The 7,147-nt window shown below is 49.1% G+C and overlaps 1 long non-coding RNA gene across 2 annotated transcripts; it reads left to right on the top strand.

Moving 5' to 3' along the window:
* The first annotated feature begins 1,902 nt into the window (after positions 1 to 1,902).
* Positions 1,903 to 5,364, top strand: LOC139828188 (uncharacterized). 2 transcript variants are annotated; one of them, XR_011739552.1, is made up of 5 exons: positions 1,903 to 2,007; positions 3,026 to 3,451; positions 3,999 to 4,103; positions 4,189 to 4,214; positions 4,663 to 5,364. It is a non-coding gene; the product is annotated as an uncharacterized lncRNA (long non-coding RNA). The 2 variants fall into 2 exon arrangements; XR_011739551.1 differs by having other exon boundaries at positions 3,999 to 4,214.
* The last annotated feature ends 1,783 nt before the right edge of the window (positions 5,365 to 7,147 follow it).

The following is a 7,147-nucleotide window of genomic DNA, read 5'->3' as shown; positions in this document are numbered from 1 at the left end:
GGGGGAAGAGGCGCCGTTTGACCAGAAGCGGTCAGAAGTGCCAGAAACCAACGCCAGAACCGGCAGGAGCTGCGGCTTCGCAGTTCTGTCAGCATTGATCTTAGGACTCTGATTTTGATGCTAGTCGTTTTTACTTACATTACGCTACAGTGTTCTGTTTGGTACTGCTAGTGGGTAACAAATAATTGTGCTGTACCACAACGCGAGATGATAATATTTCGTAGATTTATACTGCCAAAGAGTTTGCAAGTATATTGAAAAGGGGGGAATTCAAGAGAAGCTACCAAGTTAATGTATATTGCGATGAAGTTATAGAAGATGTACCCTTCATTAACCGGTTCACGTGGGGTAAATGCTTTCTGACCGCCTGCACGATGAGGGGATGTTTTTCACGTTTTAGATCCTTCTGCACGACAAGAGGGAGACAGAAGATTTAATAACACATTGTTTAGAAGCTGAGAGCTTAGTTTATATTTAACTAATAGATGTGTTGTGAGTGAGAAACTAAACATTTATAAGTAACTTCATCAATTATTTCTTAGGCTAGATATATAGTATGTTCAAAATTTAAAACAATTGTAATTAATATGTAGCAGCTGTGTGACTATAAGCAATGCAAGAGTATCCAGTCGTGGGAGCACTTACAGAGGACGACCCCCAGAGCTCCCCAGTGCAGATGAAAGAAACATTGCCTGCTTAACGGTGTAATTGACTCTGCTGTCAAACTTATTTCTCCGTTTCAGTACGAGCCCATCCCGTGGCCTCACAGGGCTGTGTCCTGTGGCGGTGCTGTGGGGAAGGGGCGAGATGCTTTCCTGCACCGGTGGATGTGTTTGCTTTTATGCTGAGCGTGTCCTAAACGGTGTCAGTTTGTCTTAATGCTGTCTGGCGTTGCTGCAGTTGCTCTGGTTTTTTGAGGATGCCTTGTGTTTTGAGGTGGCCCGTTTCCCTCGAATCCTCCGTTAGCTCAGCTGCTCTCCTGTCCCTTCTTCTGACTAATTCCTCTGCTTTCTCCTGCTCTACTTTTTTCAGAGGCTGAACTCTAATTTGGAATTTCTGTGTTTCTGAGGGGGAGCTGTGAACGCCCGATGCTCAGCAGACCCCCCAGCCCAGGCGGGGAATGGAACCTGGGGAGCAGCGCCCAGGTGGGAGACGCGGCGCCGTCCTCCGTCCCCAGCGTGCGGCAGAGGAGCAGGAGGCGACAGCCGGCTGGGGGCAGACGCCGGGTGCGTCCCCAGCTCGCCAGAGCTCCCGCCGAGCCTCCTCCCGCGGCCCCGCTCGCCCCGTGCAGCCGCCCCCAGCTCCGGCAGCTCCTGCGAACCCGTCCCGTGTTCCTGGGCCGCTCCCAAGCCCCGTTGTGAAGGCAGCAAGCCGGCCCTCGGCACCTCTCCGGTGGCCCCTGCGGAAGGAGCAGGCTGGGGCAGGGGTGAGCTACGGTGCTAACGGCCGCTGCTTCTTCTCTCCCTCTCCCAGAGGCCGCGCTGAGGATGTGGCCGTTCACTCCCAGCCCGGGGGATGCCGTTGGCTGCGCCCGCCTCGGGCTGGCGAGGCTCGTCTGGCAGCGTGGCGGGAGAAGGGACAGGGGAGCACGTCCCGTGCGTGGACGGGGGCTGCTGCTGCTGGAGCCAGAGAGGTTGGGGAGAGGTAAAGAGGAAGAAATGCGGGGCCGTCGGCCCAATGTCCGCTTCCTGCAGCGGGCGAGAGAGCGAGCCCCTCTCTCCGGGTGGCGAAGGCTCCCTCTGCGCGGCGTGCGGCGGGCCGGGGGCCAACGTGCGCGGCAGGGTCCGTGCGCGTATCCTGGAGCGGGACGGCTGCCTGGCGAGCGAGCCAGCGAGGCTCCATGTCCCCGAAGCCTCGTCTCGTAGGAGCCCTGACACCCCACCGTGTTCTCCTAGGCTGAGGACGGCCGAGCGCCCCGAGTTACCGGAGAGGAAGGGAGGAGAGAAGGAGACGGGAGCGTCTGAGCTGTTAGAAGCCTCCTGGCAGCCACCGAAAGCGAGAGCCGCTGTGAGTCCCTGGCCCTCGGGGCCTCGTCCCCGGCTTGTGTGTCCTGGTGCCTCCCTGCCCCTCCTTGGTGGTGGTTTTGGTTTATTATTATTATTTTAAAATTTTGCTTCCCTATACCTCTCCTTTTCTCTCTATTTTTGTGTCCTGCTCCATCTTCTATAGCTGTTTTTCCCTTTTCCATATCTTTGTCTTGATCTGCATCAGTCTCTTTTTTTCCCCACAGTTTCTCTGGCCTGTTCCCTGCTGTTCTTTTCTTCTCAGTACCTGTACGTGCAGCTCTTATCTCCCACCTTCCTATCTCTCTTCTTCCTGCCTTGCCCTTCTCTCTCTATTCGTTTGTCTTGCTCACTGTTGCTGGCGTTTTTTGTTCAGCATCTCAGCGTTCCATTCCTCCTTCCTGTTCATCTCTTATTCTTTCTGACCTTTAATGCTGCTCCCTGTCCCATTGTTTCTCGCTGTATCCCTGTGTCCTGCTCCCTACCCACAGTCATATTCTTCCCTGTCCTGTTGGCCATCCCAGGTTTCTTCCTCCATCTCCATCCTCGCCCCATCTCTTGGTCCTGCTCCCTACCCACCCCGGTTCCTGTTTCTCTGCCCTTCTCCTTGTCTTACTCCTGGTTTCTCTGTCTTCTTCCCTCTTTGTTTTTGTTTCTCTGTCGCTCTGCCCTGCTCCCTGTCACTGCGTTTCCTCCTTCCTGTCTCTGTCCCGCAGCCCGGCGCCCACTTCTCCTTTGTCTGTCTCTCCCACTGCCCATTCTAGGATTTTTCCCACCGTCTCTGTCTCCTGCTCCTTGTCTCTCATTTTGGCCTCTTCTTCCCTTTGCCCTGCTCCCTGGCCCTTTTGCCCCTCTCTCTGTGTCACCTTGTCTTGCTCCCTGTCCCTATCTTTCTCTGGCAAGCTTACCCTCCTTTTCAAAGGAATCACAAAATCACTTTGTTGGAAAAGATAACTGCAATTTAAAATATCTTTACCCTTTGAAGAAACAGCCTGGAAAAGATAATTTTTGTTTTTTTCCAGTGGGGCGGTTCACGAGGACGGATGGGCTGCTGGGCTCTTCAATGACAGCATCCAGGGCGAGGAAGGAAATCTTGGCTATACTTGGGTGATATCTGTGTCTGTGTTCTGTGTGTATCTGGGAAAATGTGTTCTAGGGAACTCAGACTGCCAATGAGTCAAAAATGGCCTGGTTATCCAAAAAACGCAAACGCTCCAGTGGCCGTATCAACAGCTGTACTGAAGATGGTGCAAAATACTTTTTTCTCCACTCAACTGTAGCCTTCACAAGAAAAAAGGAAGTGTCAGGTTCCTCTCCAGCTTTGTTCTGAAGGGCTTTTCCTCTTTCAGCTGGATGTCTGCTGCCACCGTTTCACCGCGGTTGCCCCGTCTTCTGCTACAGAAGTACCAGACAGACAGAAGGAATCCAGAGCGGTCTGCCCGTACAAGGTACGGCTAGGACGCGTGTCTGCACTTTTCCTGAGGTACTTGTAGAGTGGACTTTAAAGTTAACATTAAGAATGCACCGACTCTCCTTCTATATTTTTAATACGAAATATTTTACCAGGAGTACTAAAAATAAGGTCTGTTCTGGAGCACGGTACACCTGTGCAGAGCTCACCTCCCTCTGGTTATTTTCTCTTCCTGAAAGCGTAATCTTCTGTTTCTGTGGGCTTACTATTGAATGATACTATGGAAATGATTTTGTACTAAAAGAGGAAAGGAGGTGTTTGTAAGAGTTCAGATGTCCAGAAGAAACAACCTGATTCAATGACAAATGCTTTGTTCTTTTTCACTCAATAGGTTTTTAAAATATCTTAGAATAGTACTCAAAAAGCTGACAGAGATACAGGCACCTGGGCAAATCGGTTTTGTTCTGCGTGTTTGCCAGGTGTTCCCAAGAAGCACTTTCAGCCTCGTAACTGGTGGCGGTGAGTCCATGTGTGATTTGGATGAGTTATTGTTTCAATAGTGACTTTTTTCTCTTAACCTACAGTGTGTAGTTCTGACTTCAGTTGGTAAGAAATCTTCCAAAACGGCAGCATTCCTCATTCCAAGAAGCTGCATTTTATGAACCTGCCCTCCGAGTGGATCTTCCCAGGTGATGTAGTGGGCAGTGGCCTCATCAACAACAGGACTGTTCATTTTCTTTGAAACAACCAACCAAAGTCCATTTCCTTCCGCAGAGCCCAGCACAGCAGGCCTGGCAAAGGTTGGTGGCACCGCTGGGCTTTGGGTTCCCGGTTGCGACAGTCGAGCTGTCACGGTCACAGAAACGTGTTCCCCTGTGTGCTGCAGTGCAGCCAAAAGTGTTCGTGAGTCTGACGCTCCTTTTTCGTAGCCTTATGCTGCACTGCAGGAATGGGGATATTTATTTATTTTTTAAAGTAAACCCATGTCTTCTATCTCACTGATTTTCCTATCAATGAAACTTAAAGCAAATAAAATGGTCTAATTTACATGTTGACTTCCATAGTTAAGAGTAATTGTTGAGTAGGTGCAGCATATAATTTATTAGGTGTACTTAAGCAGATGGGTATTTGTTCTAAAAACTGAAAAAGAGAGGCAACTGGATGCTATGAGTGTTTCCCCAATATCTGACAGCGTGCTCTGACGTACTTTGTTTCTGTCTGGCTCTCAGTGGCGCTTTTCCCTGGCAGGTCGGGGTGTCCCTCGTGCTTGAGCCGTGCAGCTGGCCACGTGTCCCTGCTCATCGTGCCACACGCCAAGTGTGAATCGATAGCTCTGTCTAAATATACATAAATGTAATAATATGATTGTAACAATATGCCAACATCTGCAAGTCTAGAAAGATATTTGTGTCCAAAGAGAAGGCTAAACAGGTGCGTAAGTATAAATGGATATTCTAGATAATAAGTGGTGATATATATAAGCATAAACAGATATTCTGTATAAGTTTAAGCAGATATATACATGTAAATGCATACGCAAGTGTGTAGATGTCTAAGTAGATATACATTACAGTGGAAATAGATGATATATATGAATCAAATATATTCCCTAAATACATACATATGTGTAAAAAGAGACATAGGAGTCAATGTCAGTGATGTACAAGGTTTTTAAAATGCAAAGAAATTCTGTTTATAGAAAGGATTAAAAAACTCATCCTTACCCGGAAATGTCTCTGGCGGGTGCACTTGAGGGAAAGGCCTGAGCTGCCCCCAGGGAGCAGAACGGCACCCGCACCTGGTCAGCGGTGGGAGCAGGGGCTGGGGGGCTCTGTGTGCGAGCCAGACGCTTCGTTCCATAACTGCGGCAGCCGGGGAGCTGCTGCGAGCTCTCTGCTGAATGACTGACTGTGTGGTGATGGTTTTTACTACTCACAGGGCACTGGGCGAGCCCCATTTAGTTTTCTTGTAATCTAACTTAAGTAAAAGCGTACTGAATAGAATTAATCACCCGACTTACAAGGCTGTGTGTCGTCTTTGTGTTTGTGGTTTGTTTTTTTTTTTTTGTTTGAGTACGCTCTCTGCTTCATGTTGCTGGGAAAACCGTGTGCTGTAAAGTTCTGCTCATATTTACCAAAAGCAGCTACAGGTTACACTGGACATCTGTGAGATCAGGTGTGGTTTGTACTTCGCAGGGAAAGAAACAGAAAACAGGAAAAGAAATAGAACGAGAATTAATAGAAGTAGAAATAATAGAAATAGATGGGGTCGAATAGAAACAGAACAGAGCAGAGCGTCGTGCCGGATATGCAAATCTCCTCGGGGCTTGGGCAGGGAGGTGAGTAGGCGGGGAGAATGCAAATTGAGATTCGAAGCCTGCAAATCAGATTGCGAGAGATAAGAGCAGGGGCGGGGCGCATGGGAACGGCAGGCGGGGCGAGGATGGGGCGGAGAAATGCAAATCAGAGGCGTGGCTACGCAAATAGGGCACTAGAGAGCTCGAGCGGGCCGCCGGGAGGTTCCGCCGAGGAGGGTTCTCTGGGTGGGGTGGTTCTCTAGAGCGGATTCTCTGTTCCGCGTTGTCCCGGGTGACTCGTTTGCTGTGGGTGATCCCGGGTGGTCACCCCGGTGCAGGTCACCCCCGCACGCACGCGGACGTTCAGCCCCGGTTCCGCGCATGCGCGGTGGCGCCCCGGTGCTCCCGCGGTGCACCGCCCGCCGGGTGTCGCTGGTGCTGCCGCCCGGTGGCCACAGCGCGGTACTGCAGCCCGGCGCGGGGAGTGCGGCATCGGGCTCAAACCAGAGCTCAAGCCCTGCGCTTGTGGGACGGCCTAGTAGAGCTGGGCTTCGGTTTGGAGGAGTTTTAATGCACGTGTTAAATTCCAGAGGAAAACTTTGTCTAGTCAGTTAATTGATGCGGTTTTAGTGGCATGTATTACATGTTAATATACAAAGCAGGGTTACAGTGTTCTGTAACATGCATAGGAGGACGTATATTTAAGACAATTCTAGATGTAAACAAGCATTATGGTTCTTATTGGGATATTTTGGCATCTAAACTCTTAAATGGGGGAAAACGTGTGAAGCTCCTGCTAGAACCGCTGCAGGCTGGTGAAGAATGAATGTGGGACAGATCACGTTTAGATGCTTCACTCCTGTCACTTTCAGTCCATAAGGAAGCCAAATAACATGTTTGTGATTTATAAACGTTACTTTAATGTTCATGGTTTTTGCAGGTCACACATCCCAGGGTCTCAGCTGCTGCAGTTCACATAATGTACAGTGAACAGGAGGCGCTGGGTGTCCCCAAAGCGCGCTTCAAATCTGTAGGGTACTCTTACCTGGAACCCTCATTTGACATTTACCGTCTTTGGTTTTCTGAGTGTATTCAACTAAGTAGTAGTTTATTTTTAATGCATCATATTCAATTTATGTTAAAACACTTTCTTTCTAATCTGTGAAAGTATGCAACGTGACTCAATATGTTTGAATTGTAATTATTGGCCGGGTGACACGTAGTGGAAATAATCTTTATTATGATAGTGATGTTTTTCTCAAGGATTTTGCTAAGAAAAGCGAATTTCTCAGATTAAATGGGTAGAAGTCAGCCAATACCTTTTTCAAAGAATGTGAGTTTGTCTCTACCTCTGTGACTAGTTGGAAGTATTCGGGTGTACATAATGTATACATTAAAAACAAATAAAGGCATCACTGATGTTCTGTTGTTGTGTAT

This window comes from Patagioenas fasciata, chromosome 6 (genome assembly GCF_037038585.1).
Source record: "Patagioenas fasciata isolate bPatFas1 chromosome 6, bPatFas1.hap1, whole genome shotgun sequence".
NCBI lineage: Eukaryota > Metazoa > Chordata > Aves > Columbiformes > Columbidae > Patagioenas > Patagioenas fasciata.
This window is presented reverse-complemented; position numbering and strand designations above follow the sequence as displayed.